We start from the raw sequence: 22,836 nt of genomic DNA on the forward strand, positions 1-22,836 counted from the left end.
AGTAATCTTTCAGAGCATCATAATCCCCTCATCGTCCTAAAGAAATCCGATCAGGAGCTTACTCATGCTGCTCTCTTTTCAGGCCCCCTCTGCAGCAGGAACTGCCTTCCAGCCTCCCCTCCTTCTGCAGGCACAGTCAGCTGTGCACATTGATGCCACTTGACAAATAATGCCTCCACCCCCACCCCTCCCAGAGTACAGTGTGCTTACCATTTATATCTTTGGTATTGTCTCATCATGTATCCCATCTGAGTTCAGATCTTTGCATTCAACTCTAAGTATCTTTGCAATTCCCACTGAGGGGCCCAGCCATGCCAGCTTAAGCCACATAAAGATCAATTTACAAAAGACAGGAACTATTCGTGTCTGAATATGTCAGCTTGTATTATCTTTGGCCACTTCCTACAGAATAGAGCCACACTCCTAATTAATAATATAAAAGTGAAGTTTAACATTTATTAAATAATTTGTACAATGAGCTAAGTTCATATGTAGCATACTCAGTACTCACAAATAATCCATTTTACAGGCTTAAACTGAGGCTTATAGAGATGAACACATTTATTTAAGGTCACTGACAAATAACTGAATGAACTCAAGCGGACATCTATGCATCTAACTTGAGCACCCACATGCATGCTCACTCTTCCTAACTTAGGCTTGCACTTAAGGCTATCCATTCTGCCCTTCCAACTTATTTTCAAGGCAAAATCCAGCCAAATTGCCCTACTCCCTGTTCTCTCAGAACACTATCTTAGAGTAATGGTGTAGAAACAGCCTTTCTTACTAGAGTAAATCACAGACTCCTTCAGAGTTTTAGCAGAGAATTCTAGAATACAATTTTCCAGGGAGAGGGAGAATCAATTATCTGTTCAATTACCTGTATATGCAACTCCCAACTCCAATATTTTCAACTACCAATTCCAATATTTTCCTGCCGGAGATCTTGTTTGTTTTCATATGACAGCCCATCTCCTTCTATCTCTTCTTTCTGTTTTTACCAAGTGTATACATCCCTCAGGGCCATGCTCATACCCTCCACCTGCTGTATTTACTGCTCATTTATCTCCCAGGAAGGTCATTTCTTTTATTCTCATAAATTTCAAGTTCACATAACTACACTAATCTGCTTAGAAAGGGGCCAAACATAAGATTGTGAGTATCTTCTTTATGTGTACTGTACTTGTGGTGGAGAATAACTTATGTAAAGGGAAAGATTTGGGAACTAGCAGACATGGCAGTGGAAGAGGAGGGAGGCAAATTTTGCATAATCTTGGTCACCTTACTTCCCTTCTGAGTCTCAGTTTCTTCATTTTTTTTAAAAGAAGGAAGTTAGGTTAACTATATTTATTTTTAATATATCTTTGCACATCTTTCATTATAATACTGTAGATGTTCAAGCAGTGTTGAAAAACTTAAATATTTTCAGTCTTACCAAAAAAGGATATTATCTAAATGTTAATCATGTGTAACCATTACTTAGCTTCAAGTTTTATCATAAATGCAAAATGTCATTGAGATTTTGATTTAACTTGACTTAATGGCTTTAACTAAGAGTAATCTTGCCATCAAAACCTTATTCAAGAATACAAATACAAATAAGTCAACTTCCTCACCTCTCATTTATTGCTAGAGTTATGTCCTTTTGACTCTTGCTCCCACATCAACTTTAAAAATGTTTTTGCAACACCAATGACCTTCTATTTGACCAACACAATGATGACTTTTCAAATCTCATCTTTCTTGACTTCTCCATGGAGTTGGAGACAGTTAACTCTTCTTACTGAGCTCTCTGGGCTTCCACAACCTGTTTTACTTCCTACCCTCATTTCAATCTCCTTTATGAGTTCCTCCTCCCATTTTTCTCAAATATTGATAAACCTGAGTTCCATTTCTCAGTCCTTACCTCACACGTTATACACAATAATACACATTAATCTTGGATGAGCTCATCTACACCTATAATTTCTAAATGCAATTACCTACCCTTTCCTCCCTCCTGAGTTCCAGATATGTGAATGACAAATATCTGTGTGTATTTCACATACATACACACACACACACACACACACACACACACACACACACACATATATATAGTGCTTAGAATAAGCATTATATTTTACCCAAAAGTTACTCAAACTTCCTTAAGATATATAAGTATATAAATGAACCTCTAAGACTTGGTATAAACAGAATGAAGAGATAGAAGGAGACGACCATCTTTGTGTGTGTGTGTGTGTGTGTGTGTGTGTGTGGTGCTGGGGATTGAACCCAGGCCTTGTGCATTCGAGGTAAGCACTCTGTAAACTGAGCTATATTCCCAACCCAAGGCATCTTTTGAAAACAAACAAGACCTCCAATATTGGAGTTGGTAGATGCACATACAAGTAATTGAACAGATAATTGATTCTCCCTCTATCTGGAAAGTATTCTAGAATTCTCTGCTAAAACTCTGAAGGAGACTATGACTTAATCTAAGGATTATATCTTACCCAAAAGCTACTCAAACTTCCTTACTGTATACAAGTATATAAATTATCTCCCCCTCTCCAAGTGATCAAGTGACAGATGAATACAGACAATACAGGGAATAAATGCAATGAAGTTTTAGAAAGTCTTCTTTTAACATCCATCTCAATTCCTTTAGTACCAATCATTCTTCAAGTAGTTAATTTGTTTTTAAATAGCATGCAATTAATTTAATTTTTCATGTAGAGTACAGTAGCTCATGTGTAGAGTCAGGTAACTACCTCCCAAATAAATACACAGAACAGTTCCATACCACTACCCCCAATTTTCTTGTTATACCTTTATGGTCACAGTCTCTCGCTGCCCCAGCCTCTGGAAATGGCTGATCATCTATCTCCCTGTCACTATCATTTTTAGAGGATTGTATGTGAATGGATTTACACAGTGTGCAATCTCCTGAAATAGGCTCCTTTCACCTGCATTTCATAATGCATTTCAGATTCATCCGTTTTGTTTTTTTTTTTTGTAGAAATAGTTTACTCTTTCATTGCTGAGTAGTATTCCATTTTACAATTGCAACACAGTTTATATGTTCACCCATTAAAAGACATTTAGGTGTTTCCAATTTTTTGGTCATTCTGAGTAAAATTGCTATAAATATCTTTCTGTAAGGGTAAGTTTTCATTGCTCTAGGGCAAATACCTTGGCATGAGATTTCTGGGTCATATGATAAGTATATGTTTAACTTTTATAAGAAACTTCCCTAGTGTTATCTAGAGTTGCCATTTCATTTAGTTCTAGTTCTGCAACCTTATCCACACTTGTCAATATTTTTTATTTTAGTTATTCAAATAGATATTCAGTGTTATCTCATCTTGGTTTTAATTTGTCTTTCCTGAATAGCTAAGGAATATTTTTACATGTTTATTTGCCATCCTTTTGCCCAAACTGTTAGATATTTTAGTTCCTTGACTTTCCAAATAATTAGGTTTTTTAAATTTTTAATATTTTATTGAGATATCACTGATATAAAATGTATATTTAAGGTGTACAACTTGATATTTTAATTCATATATGCATTGTGAAATGATCACTACATTCTACCTACTTAACATACCACCTCTACAAAGATACTGTTTGTGTTTGTGTACTGAGGAGATTAAAGATCTGTTATCTTTAGCAAGTTTCAGGTGTATGATACAATGCTTTTAACTATCATCCTCATGCTATACCATCTTATATAAATTTTAAAATAAGCTTTGATATACTCACAAAAAATCCTGTATGGATTTTGACTTGAACTTAGTTAAATCTATAGATAAATTTGTGAAGATACTCTTTACTATATTGTCTCCTAACCAGTGAACACAGTATTTTTAAAAATTTTAAGTTTCTTTTCTTATGATTATGATTTGTAGTCTAGATAAAAGTCCTTTGATATGTGGTTTGTATTCTCTCAGTCTGTAACATGACTTTTCATTATCATACAGTCTTTGATAGAGTAAAAGTGTTTGATTTGCTGAAATCCAATTCAAAATCTTTTCTTTTCTGGATTGTTCTTTTAGTATCACATGTAAAAATTTTTTTCTCATTTTATCGCTTCCAAATCACAAGGTTTTTCTTCTTCTTCTTCTTTTTTTTTTCTTAAAAATCTGCAATTTTGCTAGGCATTGTGGTGCATGCCTATAATCCCAGGGACTCAGGAGGCTGAAGTAGAATCACCAATTCTAGGCCAGCCTCAGCAATTTAGAGAGAACTTTTCTCAAAATACAAAGTAAAAAGGGACTGGGAGATGTAGCTCAGTGGTAAATACCCCTGGTTCAACCCCCAATACCAAAAAAAAAAATTTTGTGTGTAGTTATACCATTTCTATATAGATCTATGAACCATATTTAGTTAATTTTTTATAGTCTCTGAATTCTGAAGGTTCAACTTGTGATTTTTTAACTTTGCAATGGTGAGAAAGACTACACATACGACTATTTTGTCTTTCGGCATCTTTAAGGTAGACTATGCCAAGCTATATTGTTTGGTAGGTTAGGCATATGAAATACATTTTTGACTTAGGATATTTTCAACTTTTGATGGGTTTATCAGAATGTAACCCCAGCATAAGTCAACCTGTACAGGATTTGAACTTAAGATCAAGACTCTTTGTACATGCTTATCCAGTTATTCCAACACCATTTTTTGAAAGTCTGTTTCTTCTCCTTTGGATGGTTTTTATAACTTTGTGAAAAATTACTGGAATGTGTTTGTGTAGGTCTATTTCTGGATTTTCTATTTTGCTCTATTGATCTATGTGTCTATCCTCTTTTAGAAAATATACTGAATTGATTGCCATAGCTTTACTGTAAATCTTAAAATTGGATATGTGATTTCTCCAACTTTATTACCCTTTTTCAAAATTGTCCTGGTTATTATAGTTTTTCTGACTTTCTGTATAAATTTTAGAATCAACTTAGCTGTAGCTACAAAAATACTGGTGAGATTTTGTTTCAAATATACTAAATTTATAGATTAATATGGGGAGAAGTACATCTTTGCAATGTTGACTCTTTCAACCCATAAAATAATGAATCTCTCCATCGTTTAGGTTTTGTTTGATCTACTTCATCAGGATTTAGTAGTTTTCAGCATACAAAACCTGTTAATGTTTTGTTACATTTATATCTAAATATTTCATTTTGTGGAATTAATGTACATTTAAAAAGTATTTTTTAGTTTCCAGGGGCTAGGGGTATATTTTAGTGGTAGGCACATGCTTAGCATATGCAAGCCCCTGAATTCAATCCTCAATGTTCAATCCCCAGCACACACATTGACACACATATTCCTTTTGTTCACTGTTGGCATAAACAAATACATTAGATTCTTATATGTTGATCTGGTACTGTACAACCTCATTAAGCTCACTTATTAGTGTGCTTTTATGGATTCCTTGTGATATTCCACATAGATAATCATGTCATCAAGAATCTGAATATATTTGTTTCTCCTTTTTTATCTTATTAAAATTAGATAGGTCATCCAGTATGACACTGAGTAGTGAGAATGAATATCCTTCCCTTATTTCTGCATTTGGGGAAAAAGCAATCTTTCACCATTAAAAATGATTTTAGCCTAGCTGTTTTGTAGCTAACAGGTTGAGGAAGTTTCCTTTCTATTCCAAGTTCACAGAGCATCTTTATCATAGTGGATGTTGAATTTTGTCAAATATTTTTTTCTGCACCAGTTGGTAAAATTAATCGGTAAGTCTTCTTTAGACTATTAATATGATGGATGACATTGATTAACTTCCCAACATTGAACCAGTTTTATATGGCCACTATAAACTCCACTTGATCATAGTGTATTACTGTTTTATATATTGAAGGATTTAACTTTTTAATGTTACATTCAGGATTGTTGCACTGAGGTTCATGAGGCATATTTGGTGTAATGTGTTCTTGAGTTTTTCTTATGCTGTCTTTAGTATCTGAGTAATGCCTGCATCATAAATTGAGTTGAGATTGTTCTTATCTTCTAATTCCTGGAAGAGATTACATGGAAATTGTGTTAATTTTTCTTAAAGTATTTGGTAAGAAGTTTTCAGTGCAGCAATTTGTGCCTGGAAATAGATTGCTGTTTTGGAAACTTAACTGCAAATTCGATCTCTTTAACAGGAATACAATTATTTGAGCTATCTATTACATCTTGTGTACATTTTGGTAGTTCTAATAAAAGACATTTGGTGGCCCTACATATACTAGCTTGCTTGTTATTACTGATCCTATGTGTATGTCTCTTTTACTAGGAAATTGATAGGCATTATAGGAGTGTTCATGGTTTGGACCCAATGTGTCTGACCTAACAAATATTAACATATTTCTGATTGCTTGAAACTGCAAAATAATTTTAGTTTCATATTTTAATAAATTCATAGTTCCCTTAGGAGGAAACACAATATACACAATTGAATCTATGTCAGTAGTAACTATCATTTATTTTAACATACTATGTGCCAGATATTTTATGTGCTAGGTACAATGCATACATTTAATCTTTACCACCATCTTGCATGGTATAAATAATAGTAAAGAGAGTTTTATAGAAAGAATGTAAGTTTTGGAGTCAAACCAAGTTTGACCCCCTGCTCTCTTGCTTATTGGTTACACGACTTAAGTCAGTTATTTAAATTCTCTAAATTTCAGGGGTTTTAACTGAAAAATGAAATAGAGTCTAAGGATGTTACTCCATTGTAGATCACTAACCTAGCATGTGCAGGGTCCTGAGTTTGATTCCAAGCACTGCAAAAACAAATGGGGGTGGGACAACAAAAATTGGAGGATTGAAAGTGATAAGAGCCTCATAGGATAGAGAAAGCAGAGGTTTTAAAATCTATAATGCTTCACTTCAAACTCAATACCACTGCATATTAACTGTGATACCTTAAGGAAGTTACTTAACTTTCCTGAATTTCTTGTGTAAAATAAGGTTAGAGAGGGGGTGAGGGGTAAGAGATTGAGATTACCTCCCTCTCACCGTAAAACCTCTCTTTTAGGTATCTCTTTTTAATTACTTGCAACTCCATCTTTCCTTTGAGTTGTATAGATAAAACAACTCGGGGTAATTTTTGACTTACAATCAATCTATGAGCAAATCCCTTTAGTTCTACCTTTAAAATCTACTCGGGCTCCTTCACATCTGTTACCTGCCCCTCTATTATCATAGTCTGAGCCACCTGTTCTATTGCCATAATTTTCTAACTGGTTTTCTTTCTGTGAGACTCATTCTCCTGCCCATTATTATTATCGTGGCAACCAAAGTGATTCTTTTAAATATAACTCTGATCAAATCTCCACTGACTTTCCATGTCAATCAGAATAAAAGTTGATCTTTACAGTGGCTTAAAAGGTCCCCCCATAGCTTTCCCAATCCTGCCACCCATCTTCCTCATCCAGCTGCCCCTGAAATCACTTTTCCTCCACTCTCACCTGTGCACCCCTACAGGTCATTCTGGGAGTGCTCCTTATTCTCTCCCATCTCAGAGATCTGACCCTCCCTATTCCTTCCACTTGGAATGTTCTTCACACAAATACTTCAAAACTCCTTACCCACCTCCTTTAAGTCTTTGCTCAGATTCCATCTCAGCAAGGCCTTCCTGTGCATTCTATTTGAAATACCAACAGCCCACTCCACCAGTTCTCCATTCCTTTACCCTGACTTATTTTCCTTTATGGTACTCATCACCATCTAAAACTTATTTACTTATTTACTTATTGTACTTATTCACTTACTTTTTTATTGTTGCTTGTTCCCCTGACATATGATGCACAAACATACAACACATACATACACAGACACACGAATAGAAACTCCATGAGAGTAGGTCTTTTAGGCTGTTTTGTTCATTTTTGCATTCCCAGAAACTAGAATAGCATCTAGCACACAGTGTTTTCTATCTCATCCTCTCCTTTTTCCTCTCATCTTCCTCTGTGCTTCCTTCCTCTTTTCTTCCCACTCCCCTACCCCTATTTCAAACATATATGTAGATATATTGTGGTAATTTTTTTGTTCATGGATATCCAGAGAAAATGATATACAAACCAAATCTTAGTATCCTCAGCTTGCTAGAAAATACTTTGCTTCATTGGGATTTATGGTGTATTTAATATGTGTGTAGTAGAACTACAGTGTACCAGGTACCATGTTATTTAGGACCAATAAGAATTAATGTGTCTTCAACTCACCAACTGTCTACTTTAAAAAGGAAACATGTAAATATGTAAGAAATTAAGAGAACAGTGCTCACAAAAACAATATGTTACTTGGTGAGGAGAGCTTTATGAGAAGTTTAAAAATAGAACTGATGTGGTCAAGAGAAATCCAGCAATAACAATCAATTAGACAGCAGACTAATGGCACAGTGTGAGTTTGGTGCAGAAGTTTCCCCATTTGATCAACCTTGGGGGTTGATCAAGATGATTCAAGTGTTCCTTTGACAATGAGTCATCTATAATTTCATGATTGCTTTTGCTGTGTTTGTGGTTATGAAATGATCCTCATGCTACCATTCCTAATATTAGAAGATTCCGTTCTAACCAGTACAAATTGTGAGGCAAGGGAGTGGGTGTTTATAGTATGGGTTTATTTGTTCTCCAGTGGGCCTGGGTTACAGTGAACTCAGTATTTATTGAATAAGAAACACATACTAGAACTTTCCTTAATTTGCTGAATGGGACTAAACAAGAGGTGCTTGGGGGCACATTCAGGGGAACTCAAAGAGCTAGATGGAGGAATGGGGAAGGTGAATAGTAATAGCTAAAGTGTTCTTCTGAAACTAAATTGCCCTTTTGAGTAAGCATTTAGCAAACTGGCAGATCAGATCCATAACTCCAGGGTTCAGAAGGCTGAACATGCCAATAGCAACAGCAGAAAGAAGCTTCCAATTTTCCAAACCTTGTTTCATTAGTGGAAACTTCTAGAGCTCTGTGTCATGCCCTTAAAGTCTAACTCTGTGTAAGGTTGAGGGTGGAAATTTTGGAAACCAAAAGAACATCTGGGCCAGTGGCAGAAACCATGCAGTCTTCAAGTCTCCAGGAACTAAGAAGAATCACTTATAACTGAAGATTGCATGGTTATTTTATGTACATTAGTCCATCTTTATAATGTCCCTGAGGGCTAAGTACTGCTCTTTTTCCTCATCTTATAAAATAAAAGAATGTGGCTTAGAGAGATGAAGTGGGCACACAGTATTTTCTATCTTCTCCCCTCCTTTTCCCCTCTTCTTCCTCGGTTCTTCCAAAAAACCAGGCAGGATTTGAATCTTGATCTTCTCAATTTCAGCTCTACACTTGTCTTTCCCTACTTGCTGTGCTGAAACTCTGTCAAAGGGAACTTTGTAAAGCTGTAATCTAGAGCAGTGTTTCACAGCCTTGCTGGAATCATTTAAGATCTTATAAACCACTGGACCCTGAGTCCCCACATTAGAGAATCTTATTTAATTGATCTGAAGTACAACCTGAACAATGGGCTTTTCTACACTTGCTGGGTGATTCAGATGTTTAGTTAGAACGGAGAACTATGAGAAAATTCTGTTAAGTTACAGATTACCTGAGCTCTATCCTAGGCCTATTGAATTAGAGTCTCACAGTTGCACTAATTGTATTATTTTACATTTTCCAAGGACATTCTAGTAAGTAACCAGTTGGGGACTACTGTAGGTAATTACTAAAGATCCAGGTCTTGGACCCATTTCTGTCCTTGCCCATGCTCTTGTGGGGAAATAATTTATCTTCACAACATATGTGGTATTTTTTTTCCTAAAATGAGTCTATGGGTATTTGTTTCATCAATTTCTGGAATATTTAAAAGATTTGTTGCATCAATTTCTGGAATAGTCCAAGGAAAAGTGACAAATGTGAAAGTGTTTTAAAAGGCATAAGGCATCATACACTTGTAAGGTATTATTATTGCTTTGCACTGGTGTTCCTTATTTTTTTGTCTCTAAAATGCCCAAAGAGGTATGCCCATAGAAAAACTGCCCTAAACTTCCAACTCCTTCCTAGTAAATCCTCTTTTAGCCCCTAACAATTCACAAGGAGGCAGCCTGTTGGCTGAGAAGAGGGTAGCTGCCGAGTCTTTCCCATCAGAGGAAAGAATACACAGAGGAAGCTTGCCCCACTGAGGGGAAATGGAAAGAGATGAGAATGGTGTAACTTCAACCGCAGGCATTTGTTGTCAAAGAGGAATTCAACCAAAGGACTGAAACATTAGCCAAGAAGCTTTTCCAGCACTCAAGTTCAATTCAGAAATGAGACTGCCCATTCCCAACAACCTCCCATCCCATTGGGAGCATGTAGCTTCTCCATCTGAGTTTTCTGTGTCTAACTCCATAATGGGAATATTAGGAGTGACTTGGAAGTCAGGAGAAGATACATAAAGAAAAAGAGCATATTACACAAATGCTTTCTCCATTCAGATCCAGCTCTTGGTTTTGAATAGGTCACTTCTGTTCAAATTTTCAGGAGAATGACAAGAAGCCAATGGCCTTCTGGGAGGTTTTGACACCTTCAACCCTAGGAAAGACTTGACAAAAAATTTGATGCCTGGGGTTCACCCCTTGTAATTCTGACTTCCATATTCTCAGGTGGCATCATGTATTTTTTTAAACCTTCTGTTGAGATTTTAATGGGTGGTAAGTCTTGAGACTCCAAGGAGACCGATGACAGAGTCAGGGGCACCATGCCTTATTCCCAGGCCTTTACTTTCTCTTGGGCTCCTTCTGTGATCTAACTGCTAACTTACTACCATTCTAACCTCCAACTAATGAAAAGAAGCACTCTAGGAAATTGTTGAATGACCCAAGAAGTGATCCTTAAAGCTTAAAGTGTCCACTCCTTAAAGCTCTGGATCATGCATCCTAGGGACTGGGGATGCAGCCATAATTTTTAAAAACACTTGACTAGATTTTGAGGGGAAAATCAAAGAAAAATGACCAAGGAAACATGAGAAATAAATAAGATTATGAATACAGATTTTTGACTATAGTCTCTGTCACTTATAGCACTTACTAGCAGTCTATTCCTATCAAAAACCCTGATGGCAGCAGCTACTCTCTGTGCTGCTGGCCCAGAGACTGCTTCCAGCATAGAAATAGGTATTTCAGCATATACACACACAGCACAGGGTTATACAAATACATGTATGACACAACATTTCCCCCCAAAAAAATCCCTTAGGGGAAAAAAAGCATTGTCATATATGGCATTTCTAACAGCCTTCCATGACTATGCTCTCTAGTAATTGCTTTATTTCAAACAACAAGATACCTGAAAAAATAATCATTAAATAGCAAATGAATTTAACAAAAATTAGTAATTATTTCTGGGATTACATCTCAGAATTTTAATCATTTTAAAATACATTTGAAGATCATTGATAGAATAATCACAAATAAATATTTGTAGAATGAATGTTTTTTAAAAAATTCTGGTGTTACACAAATGGGTACTTGCAACTGAGGATAAAATTTCCTGTTGATGATGCGTATACATCCAAAAAGTGCTGTCTCCAACTAATGAAAAGATGCAGTCTAGGAAATTGTTGAATGACCCAAGAAGTGATCCTAATAATGAGTAAAACACTGAACTCTTTCTCCTAGAATGTGAGTGGGAAAAAGACATATTGAATTTGAATTTAAAAAGCTGTTGTTTCTAAGTATAATGTTCTATAATATATAATTATGAATTCTTGTCTTCATCTAAATTTACATATTAAATACTGTAAGTAGACATTTGGCCATTCATGCATCTCCAAATTTTATATATTTTTGCTTTCCAAATATTTTTTTAAATTGTTTTCATGGTGAAAATGGAAAAGTCATTTTTAAGGCTAGGCATAAATAGGAGAATGGTTGATTCTTATATTTTCAGAGTCTTAAAAATGCTCAGATGCATTATGACTCCTTAAAACAGGAAAGGGATAAGACAAGGTGAAATTTCCCATTCTTATTTGACCATGAAACTTGATGTAGATGAGACAAGAGTTCTACAGAACACATGCTGGGAAATACTGCTCTTGCCACAAAACAAAACTGAGTGATTGACATATTGAATAAGCTCACTATTAAGGTTTGATCCTAATCCCTGAGACAGAGAATGCTCTAGTCATTTTGATGCTCAACATTATAATAATATAATAATCTCTTAGCACATAGCATCCAAAACATTCACCCAAGAAGTAAGCACCAATAAAGGAAGGTCAAGTAGTACTTCTTGTATGCTAGGTACATGATGATGGGTAATAACATGAATTATAATGAACTGAGCATCCCTTGGGCTGTTATAATGATGATAAGGAAAATAAAAACAACTACCAATGACATTAGTGACCATGTATGGAGTACTAATTTGCAATAAGCTCTGTATAAGCTCTTAACATTTAATTATCACCACAGTGATCCCCACAAAAAAATTTTTTTAATATGCATTTTACTAACTAAAGGGAGTCAAAAACAAATAATTATCCAGAATCACATAACTAGTAACTGGTCAAGTGCAATTACTCAGTCCTCTATGACACTGCATTTCTCCATCTATAATTCTCTGAAATTTACTCCCAAGATATTTGGGAATCCAGGCTGTCCAGCTTCATTTCCCAGAGTTATACTTTGAATGCAAAGTGACTGGCTTTTATATAGTAGCTCCAGCTTGTGGCAGACAGAAGGAAATAAAATGCAATAGTCTGCCTGCTATTAACCCAGAACTTCAAATAGTCCAGTTAATTGGAAATGTTTTTGTTTTCTAAGGATACTTGTATAGTGTATTTGATAACTCATTATTGAAGACAATCCCAGCAGTCATTCCCTCAAAGAGGAATTATCAACACAGTGGAAAAAGTCAGACCAACCTTGTTTTGAATCTGGACTTTGACTTTGGACCTGATGGTCACATCTCATTTTTAAATAGGTCATAGTTATACCTTCCTTGTAGACTTTTTACAAAATGTAAATCAGAAAATATCATTTTAAATAATTTGTTCAATAAATGAGAGTTTCTCCCTGCACCCTCTCCCAAGAAAAAATTGACAAAAAAGCACTCAGTGGCTTTTCTACCCTTAAACTTACTGGTGCCAATATTTGCAAGTTTCCACTACGGAGTGATTACACTGTGCTTAGAGTAGTGTTTTGCTTTCAAGTGGCTCAGATTTGGCTGGAAAAGTTAACACTAACTAAAAGGAGTCTTCAAATCCAGTCTGGGGCTTATGTTGGGAAAAGGTGATATAACTTCCCATGAGCAAAGAGGCATTTATGGGCACAGATGGACTTTCATGGAGGAAAGAGCAGACCAGAGAATGATCTCTGTACGTACTCAGTGCACTTTCTTCAGTGTACATTCTGGTTGTTTCCCAGCCACCAAGATATCTTTGTACCCCGGAAATTCTTTAACATAAAGGAAAAATATAGGTACTATTTATATTTTGTCCCTATTAAAGCTACATAATACAATTTGAGATTGTTAACGGAGGTCATAATTAAGCAAGGTGTTAAATCTGCCTACACTTATGTACACAGTAGCACTAATATGTTATTTTACTTTACATTTGAATAAAAATTATTAATAAACTATATTCTTAGCATTTTTGCTGATTTATATTTAACTTTTCAAATATAGGAACTTCTAAACTTACATTACGATAAGGGTACATCTAATAAACCCACTGTAACTTGAAAACACAATAAATCAAAACTGTATTCAATTCACCTAACCTGCTGAACACCAAAGCCTAGCAACACAGACCACTGTAGAATACTAGTTGCCTACCCTCTTGACTGACTGGGAGCTGTGACCTGCTGCCACTTAGCGGCATTGGGAGTCTCATACTGAATATCATGAGCCCTGGGAAAGATCACAATTCAAACTTTGAAGTGTGGTTTCAGTGGAATATATTTCACTTTCGAACTATTATGAAGTGGTAAAAGTGGAAGTGGAACCATCATAAGTCAGGAACTCTCTGTTTATTTGTATCTTTTTCACTTTCCAAATGGAAAGTATATTTTCTTTTTTATTTGTTATTATTTATTTATTTAGGTGCCTGGAATTGAACCCAGGGCACTTAGCCCTTGAGCCACACCTCCAGTCCTTTTTATTTGTTATTTCGAGACAGGGTCTCACCAAGTTGCTTAGAGCCTTGCTATGTTGCTAAGGCTGGCCTCAAACTTGTGATCCTTCAGTCTCAACCTCTTGAGTCACTGGGATTACAGGCATGTGCCACCATACCCGGCTATATTTTCTTTTTTAAATTAAATACTATGGTGGAATCTGTGAAAGTGGGGAGAAGTAACTATAATTTTAAAGGATTAAGTTCTTCAAAAATGGAAGTACTGTAGACCAAAACTTATAGTGAATTATAAGTTTCATAGGGATATAGCACAGGTATGTTTAAATCCCAATAATGCAACTTATTAGCCTCAGTTTGCTGGTCAGCAAAATGGGAATAGTATATAATTTACATCACCACTCCGAGAATTAAATAAAATGATGTGTGAGAAGAGCCCAGCATGAGATCAGCATAGAGTAAACATTCAGTGTGTGTTAGTTCTTTTTGCTCTTCCTGTGTATAGATGGGCCTCCCTTTGCAGATTGTGAGAAAGCAACTTTAAGCATGCAGCTTAAAACTCTCAGAAACCTAGGGTAAAATTAAAATAAGCTAAAAGTCATTTCAAAAACTGTAAACATAAACTTACTAAGTTATTCAGCGTAAAATATTTTGAATGTATAAATGGAAAAGAAGGAGGTGAGGAGCTGTCACAAGTCTGACACCAAGTCTGTGGCTTTAGAGAGTGATGTGCATCTCTGTGCCTTGGTTTATCCATCTTCTTCACAGGAATAAAAAAGTGGAAACAAATACACTAAAAGGCTCAGAGCACTTCACCACAAAATTCATTCTGACACAAAAGCAGCTGTGTGTAAGGCAGTGTTTAGAATTCCATTGCTAATTAGAATGAATTATACACAGTTACCCTCCTTTTATTGGTACTCAAGAGAAAATCAAATTTTAACTTATGGCCATTTTGATGGAAGCGCTAGGACTTACAGTATTAGCTTTTATTTCCTCTGGCAGCTGAATTTGACCTATATAAAATGAAAAAGTATATAAATGACATACATAATCATGGAATAAACTATACATTGAGAAAGTATTCTTATATTGATTTATTTCTGATATTTTCTTGGGGTTCTGAATGGTCTTCAACCAACCAGGAGCAGCAAGGTGCCCTCGTTTGAAACCCAGCAAGGCAGGGTATACCATGTAGTTAGCTAGGGAAGAGCAGTAAATAAATGATAATGACAATAGCCTACCTACATTAGCAGAATTAAAGTACTTTCATGTCTGTTGTCTCACTTGATCCTTGGTAACTCTGAGACATTGGAAAGGCAGGTGCTCCTTATTATCTCCATTTTACCCTTGAGGCAACAGGCTCAGGAAGGTGATATAGCAAGAAGCAGAGCTAGAAAGTGAGGATGAGGGTAAGATTGGAAAGAGGAAATGTTGGCTTCCTTTCAAAGGCAGAAAGATGATGGGCAAGAATTATATTAGAATGGCAACAGATTTCCATGGGGATGAAGCAGTATATAATAAACAAAATTTTTTATCAGAGCAGGGAACAGATAATATATGGAAGCATGACATCTTCCTTGGGTTCCTGGGCCCAAATCTGAGATGTTTTGCAGTTAGTTACAAGAATGCAAGCAATGTGATTCATTCTGGCACCATTTAAGCTTTAAGTACACGTCAGATATAAGAACAAAGAAGAATATGCCACCAACTTGGCTGCTTCTGATGAATTTAAAAGCAGATTACCCAAAGCTTAAAACAAGACAACTTACCTGGGCTGTCTTTCTTACCCCACCCTTAGGGAGTGTTGGCTAGAAGGGACTTATGTATTGTGCTAGGTAACATGAAAGGAGGGGAAAAACAGAGCAGAGCAACCCAAAGTCAAAATCAACAACCTTTGTGAATCTGAGCCATGGACTCATTGCCTAAAGGAGTTGAGGGAGGAACCAAGTTTCCACCCTCCTAATGTAGAAATGAGAGCAATTGTTGATAGAAAAAGGAAAATCTTTTCCTCTTCTCCCCTCCCCAGAAAAATCACAATTAAATAACACAATAGATACCACCCCAAGCCCCGTATTCTAATTTGAAAGCAAAGATAGTATTCTTTAACAAAAATTAATACAATTCAACAATAAAACATAAACACAGCAAGGTGTCACCAACCTTGGGTCTAATGTGATTACACACAGTAATTAATGACGAATTTGTAACCAACCCTGTCAGTTCTGTTCAGATGCCAAGTGTGACAGTCCAATGGATCATCAGTTACTGGTTTAGATCCCTAATCTAAAGGTACTGAAACTGTTGGTGCTGAGGGATGAATTTCAAATGGGTGCAGAAACTTGAAGGTAAAGAACAAGACTTTGGGGACTGAAAAACAGTCGGACACCTGGGTTGTTTTCTTAGTGCCAAATGTCAACCCCTTTGGTCCACAGACTTCTTTTGGACAGAATCAAACTCAAGTCCAGTGCATGCAGCAAGGAAGAGACAAAGCCCAGCACTTAATTTTCTGCCAGTCTGAGATTAATCCTGAAGACATCTGTCCTAGCCAGAAGAGAAGGAGTGCCAGAAAGCTTGACTTCAGTCTGCCATCCTGTGTGTGCTTGGACTTGCAGCATCAGTGTCGGCTGAGAGAACTGTGATGCTGGATGGCAAATTCCTGAAGGCATGGCTTTGTATGAGGCTGAGCAGAAATATCTTCTTAATGAAGGCTTTGGATGATGGATTATGGTCCCTTGATGATCAAATCATTTCAGCCATTCCCACACATAAGGATCACATCACCATCAGTGGAACCAGGCCAGCCTGAGGCCAAAATAAAAAGTAGGCCAAACCTGCCCTTGGCTTGCTCAAAGCTGGTGTCTCTACCCGCCTCCCTTCTTTCAACATACTTCACCTTCCCTGCCTTCTACCTGCTCCCCACCCTAGCAAAGCCCAAACCCTCTTTGTTGCCTCTGGCTGCCTCTCAGTCAACCGGTTATTTGAAGCAAGGCCTTGCACCACTTCAATAAATATCTCTTGAGATTTAATTATGGGACAGACAATGTGCTGTATACAAGAAAAAAAAGCTCACCACACACACACACACACACACCTGAGCCTTGAAGAGAAGTGTCTTTTAATTCACTAGAAAACATGAACTGATTTTCCTACCACAGGAAGGGAGAGTAAAGAGCATGCCTGCGGTATTGAGATTGGGAATACACATTTCGTGCCTCCAGAAATACCTTGAAATCAAAAGACTTAGAGCCAAGAGAGGGAGAACTTCATACTGGAAAGAACTATAGCGTCTTTCCTAATTATCGTAGAATCTTCTAACCACCTTCCCTGCTTCGACTTTTGTCCTCTGCATACATATATACACACACATACACAATGGAGTTTTATTCAGTCATAAAGAAAAATGAAATTGTGTCATTTGCAGGAAAATGGATGTAACTAGAGCCTATTATGTTAAGTGAAATAAACCAAACTCAGAAGATCAAGGTTTGTGTTTTCTCTCATATGTGGAAGATAGAGAGGAAAAAGGAAATGAAAGGTAGGGATGGATCCCATGAAAATAAAGGGAGATCAATAAAGGAAAGTTACCAGGGATTGGAAAATGGGAAGGGGAGGGAAGTGCTGGGGTGTGATATTGGCCAAATTATACTGTTATATTGTGTGCATATATGAATATGTAACAACAAATTCCATCATTATGTACAACTATAATGCACCAGTAAAAAATGTGGAAAGAAAAAAATTCGAAAAACATAAAATGGGGAGAAAAAAAAAAGGAACATCTTCACAGGGTATCACTGTGAATATTTTCAAGACACATTTTACTATCTGAAACTACCTTCATTTGTTGTTGTTTGTTTGTTTGTTTGTTTCATAGAAAATTTAAACTTAACATCCAAACTTGAACTACTGATCTGCCTTCTCCTACCTTCTCCAAAGTTTTCTTCTGTCTTCCCCATGTGTCTTCAAGGCAACCATTCTTTCATGGCTCAGATAAGAAAAATAAATAAATAAATAAAAAATCCAGCAGTCATCCTGAACTCCTTTCTCTCTGTACAATCCATCTGGAAATTCTATTCATTATACCTTTAAAATATAATCACTTTTCCATGCCTTCTCCATTATCTCCTTCATCTTTTACCTGCATCAGCCTCCTAAATGCATCTTCCTTGCTCCCTCTTAGCATATGTACAGCTAAAGTAATATTTTAAAAGCGAATTGATTCATGTGATTTCCCTCCTCAAAATTTCCCACTGGCTAACATGTCACTCAGAAAAAAACCAATGTCCAACTTATAGATCTGTGCTGTCCAATACAGTAGCAGCAGCTACCAAGCATTTAGTGTGACTAGTTCTAAATGAGATGTGCTTTGTGTGTAAAACACTGGATTTCAAAGACTTACTGTGAAAAAAATAGTGAAAAATACCTTATCAATCACTTTATGATGATTACATGTTGAAATGTTGAAACTTTCATTATATTGAGTTAAATAAAATATATTATTAAAATTAGTTTAAACTCTTCTTTTTTATTTTTTAAATTTGACTACTTGAAAACTCAAAATTATGTCTCTGACTCACATTTGTGTCTTTCATTATATCTCTACTGGACAGCACTGATATAGAGAACATGTAGTTATGGGACTGGATGAGATCATCTAGTGAGTGTGTGTAGACAGAAAACAGAAGAGGTCTAATCCTGGGGTGCCTGCAAAAGTAAGAGTTCAAGGAGATAAAAAAGAACAATTAAAAAAGATTGGGAAAGTATCCAGTGAGCTTAGAGAAGACTCAAGCAGATGATATCCCAGAAAGTCAAATGAAGAAAAGTTACATGGAGTAGTAATCAATTACTAAAGTGAGATTAGGACGGAGAACTAACAATAGCTTTGAAAGATGGAGGTCACTGGAGACACTAACCTGGCTGATTTGGAGGAATGGTTTAGAAAGGTAAAGTAGTTCAAAGAGATCATGGGAAGCAGGAATATATACCAAAGATGAACAGCACTTTGAAGGGGTTTGAAGGGGGATACAAAACAAAACAAAACAAAACAAAAAAGGTAGCTGGAGGGAAGCATGGGATTCAGGAAGAATATTGTAATATGAGAACACAGTGTGTATGTACCGATGGAAATAAATTGATAAGGAAGAAGAAAGTGCCCCTTCAAGAGTGATAACATTTCTTGTCCATGAGTACACATGAGATCCTGAGACCTAGCGTACAAGAGAAGCATGCCTTAGATAGAAATGGACAGTCCCTCATCATAGGAGAACAAAAGATGAAACACCAGCATAAATACAAGCCCGTAGGTAGAAGTGACAGAAATTGCATGTAGAAGGTCCCTTTTGATAGATTCCACTTTCTCCATGAAAAAGGAACAAGGTCATCAGTTAAGAGTGATGGGGAAAGTGCTGAAAGTTTGAGAACATCTGGAATTGTTTTTGTGAAGTAAGAATGAATCGACTAGGGTCATGAGTTAGAATTGCCAGAACCATTTGTGTTTAGTGGGTCATGAGTTTAAAGTAAGTCCACGCAGTAATACTGGGTATTTTCCCCCAGCCAAGTTCAACAACCAGAAAATAGGTACAAAATAGGAAGAGGGTTGTACATAAGTGGGATTGGAGTTTTGCCAAAGGAAAAAAGTGTTCAAGAAGGAGTTAAGGTATGTGAAATGAGCGACTCTTATAAGGGACTATAAGGAAGATAAGGAAGTAATGAGAACATGTGGGGTATGAAAGACAGTGAAAAGATGATAAGAAATGCATTATGGAGTCATATATTTTTTTAGTTAGGGTTCTAGGTACAGTGACCAGCAAAGATATGAGGTGGTGATCCTAGAGGGGAATACTGAAAATTGGGCTTTTGGAAGGGTAGGCTTCTCTTTGAAAAGGACAAGGTTGAAGGTAAGGTATAAGTGTCCAATTCCATGAGAATGTGTGTTTGAGGTTGGAAGAAATGAGATCATTAGAGAATAAGAGATCAAGAAACTCAGAGATCCCAATATTAAAGTGATCATTCACATGGACATTGAAATCACTATGAACAGTGACAGGCATATTGGAATGAGGGCAGTTGGTGGCTTAAGTGTTCAAGAAACGTGGGGGAGTGACCCAAACTTAGCAGGTGACTATAAAAATGAAGGGTAACTGGTAAGGATGTCATATGTTTCATACCAACACTCCTCAAAGGATATGAAAACTCAGTCTGGTAGGAGTGATGAAAACCAAAGAGACATCTTCTTCCCCTCCAAATCCAGAATTCTATTCCAAATTCAAGCTCCATATATGGCATAATGGCACAGATCCCACAAGAATCATACTCTTTACAGTTTTCTTTGCTTTCACTTAAAGGAGAGTGGACATTTAAACAAGCACACTTGAACAGGCTGCAAGAAAGCAGGATTCTGTGAGGTCCAGGTTTCAGTCAGAACAATAATGTGTAGGGGACATTCGGAGAAGAGGCCTTTACTGGCGGTGGACTACAAAACACACAATAGGAATAGAAGTGAGAAATGAGAATGAAGTAAGAAAAGGGAATAAAAAGAAAGGAATATAGGGCAGGCTATTAGGAATGATCTGGTAGCATGGGATAAGGGATGAGAGAAGTAATGAGATTGTTCTTAATCATGTCTTAAGCACATTGTGATGGGGAGGCCTTGAGAATGTTGAGGGAAGAAGAAAGATGAGGACCATATAAGAAATTTGCCAGGGTCCTGAGAGCCCTCCACTACTTCCCCAGACACAGATGAGTGGCTCCTCCATTACATCTTAGCCTAAAAGATTTGAAACCCAACCCCCAACCTGAGCCATCTTATGCTCTCATAAAAAGGTTTGCTAAATTCTGAAAGGGAATGTAAGATGAAATGACAATAAGAAAGGACAAATGATCCACCTTCCAAATACAGCTTTCTGATGCCAGAAGTCTTGCCCCAGCCTGAAAGAAGCTAAAATGGCCATATGCTTATGGTTTAACCTAAAGGGAATACTTCAGAAGTGCAAGACACAGACCTTGCATAATACCACAGTGGGGAAGAGGTTTTGGAAAGGTGGCACCATCCCACATATGTACCTGTTCCTGTACAGAACTCAACTCACATTAACAACAACAGTAAAAACACAAAAATCAAGCCAAAGATATGTGTTTACTAATGATTAGGAAAATACAATTGTACCTGATACTTTGCATAAGGGAAATTTAGGTCAAGTTAATTGAAAAGCTAGCAAGATGAGTCAAAGGCTAAGATCTGTAGAAATGTTCTTAATGATTTTTATAATTGTTTCCTTAATAATGGAATCTCAATAAGCAGGTCAATGTTAAATTAATAACATGGAAGTACTCTAAAAAGCATATTAAAATATGATTTTAGCCCATTCATTCAAAGCTTAAAACCATATTCCGGTTTTCCCTTCCTGATAACATATCATCTATCGGAAGGAAATATTTAAACAAGGGGATGAAATTTAAAGCAGAAATTAATAAGGAGGAAAAGTGCAGTTTTAACAGCAGTCAGACAATGGGCCCGGAGCTGCTCTTTCTGCCACTGGCTGATCTTGCCCATACTTCATTCAGTGATCACTGAGCAGGAGACACTCTGCTGGGGAGTCAGAAATGAGTAAAATGCATTCTTACCCCTGAGATTTTGTTCTCTGGTTAAGGAAAGTAAAAACTTTAGTAAACACAATACACTACTGAGAATTTGTATAAAGTACAGCATGGAGAATGGAACATTTGAAGTGGGTCTTTAAGGGTGAACAAAAGTTTACTAGAGAGAGAAGAAAGTATACCAAACCCAGAGAGAGGCATGTGAGAAGACAGACGGTATGCCTGAGCACAGCACCACCGAGGAATCAGCAGCTCCGTGGGGCGGATGATGAGACCTAGATGGAAGCAGAGGGAGGTGAAACTGCTTATTACAGAAACATTCCAATTCATTGTCCCACCTCCAGCCACTAATACCCCATTGTCACCATCCTCTTCCCTCAATCCTCAGTCAATTCAAATGCAGTCTTTGCCCAAAGGAATTCCAAACAATGAGCATGGTGTGATTTTTGCAAACATTACTGAATATCTGAAGGTGGAGGTGCAAATCCTAGGGTTCCACCACCTCCACCCCTCTGTCCTTCCTCACCTCCTCACTTTCCATTTCACCTCAGTCCAATTACACAGAATCTCTCCTTTCTCCTTGGTACTTTGCAACAACCAGAGTTTAACATCAGACAACACCTAAACGAAGATGACTGTTTCCCTCAAAAGAATTTTCTTACTTTATGCTAAGAATCAAAGCTTCTTCTCCCTCGGATTATATCTCTATAACAGTTTTAATTCAGTGGCTTCAACTTTTTAAATCCTTAGTTGTTTACTCCAGTCCAAAGAATGAAACCCAACCATGCAGGAGCCTCCACAATCTGCCTCAATGTTGACCCCTCGTTCTCCCCACCACACCCCAGTTGGTACCCTACACCTCCACAGAACCCCTCCCCATTTCCTAAATAGGACATGCTTTTATCTTTTCCCCACATGGCTTTGCTTGCAGAGCCTTCTCTCTGGAATTCCTGTTCTCTGCTTGAGAAAAATTCTAATCGTTCCTGTACAATGTTTCCTTCTTACTAAAGTAGATTTCTCGAACTTGCCACTACCAGCATGTTGTATTTTCTTTGCTGAGAGTAGTTGTCTTGTGCATTGTAAAATGTTTAACAACATCCCTGGCCTCTGCTCCCTAGAGCTCATAGCAAACCTCACCCCTGCCCACTGTCCATAGTCCTGACA

The sequence above is a fragment of the Sciurus carolinensis genome, chromosome 11 (genome assembly GCF_902686445.1).
Source record: "Sciurus carolinensis chromosome 11, mSciCar1.2, whole genome shotgun sequence".
In the NCBI taxonomy this organism is placed as follows: domain Eukaryota; kingdom Metazoa; phylum Chordata; class Mammalia; order Rodentia; family Sciuridae; genus Sciurus; species Sciurus carolinensis.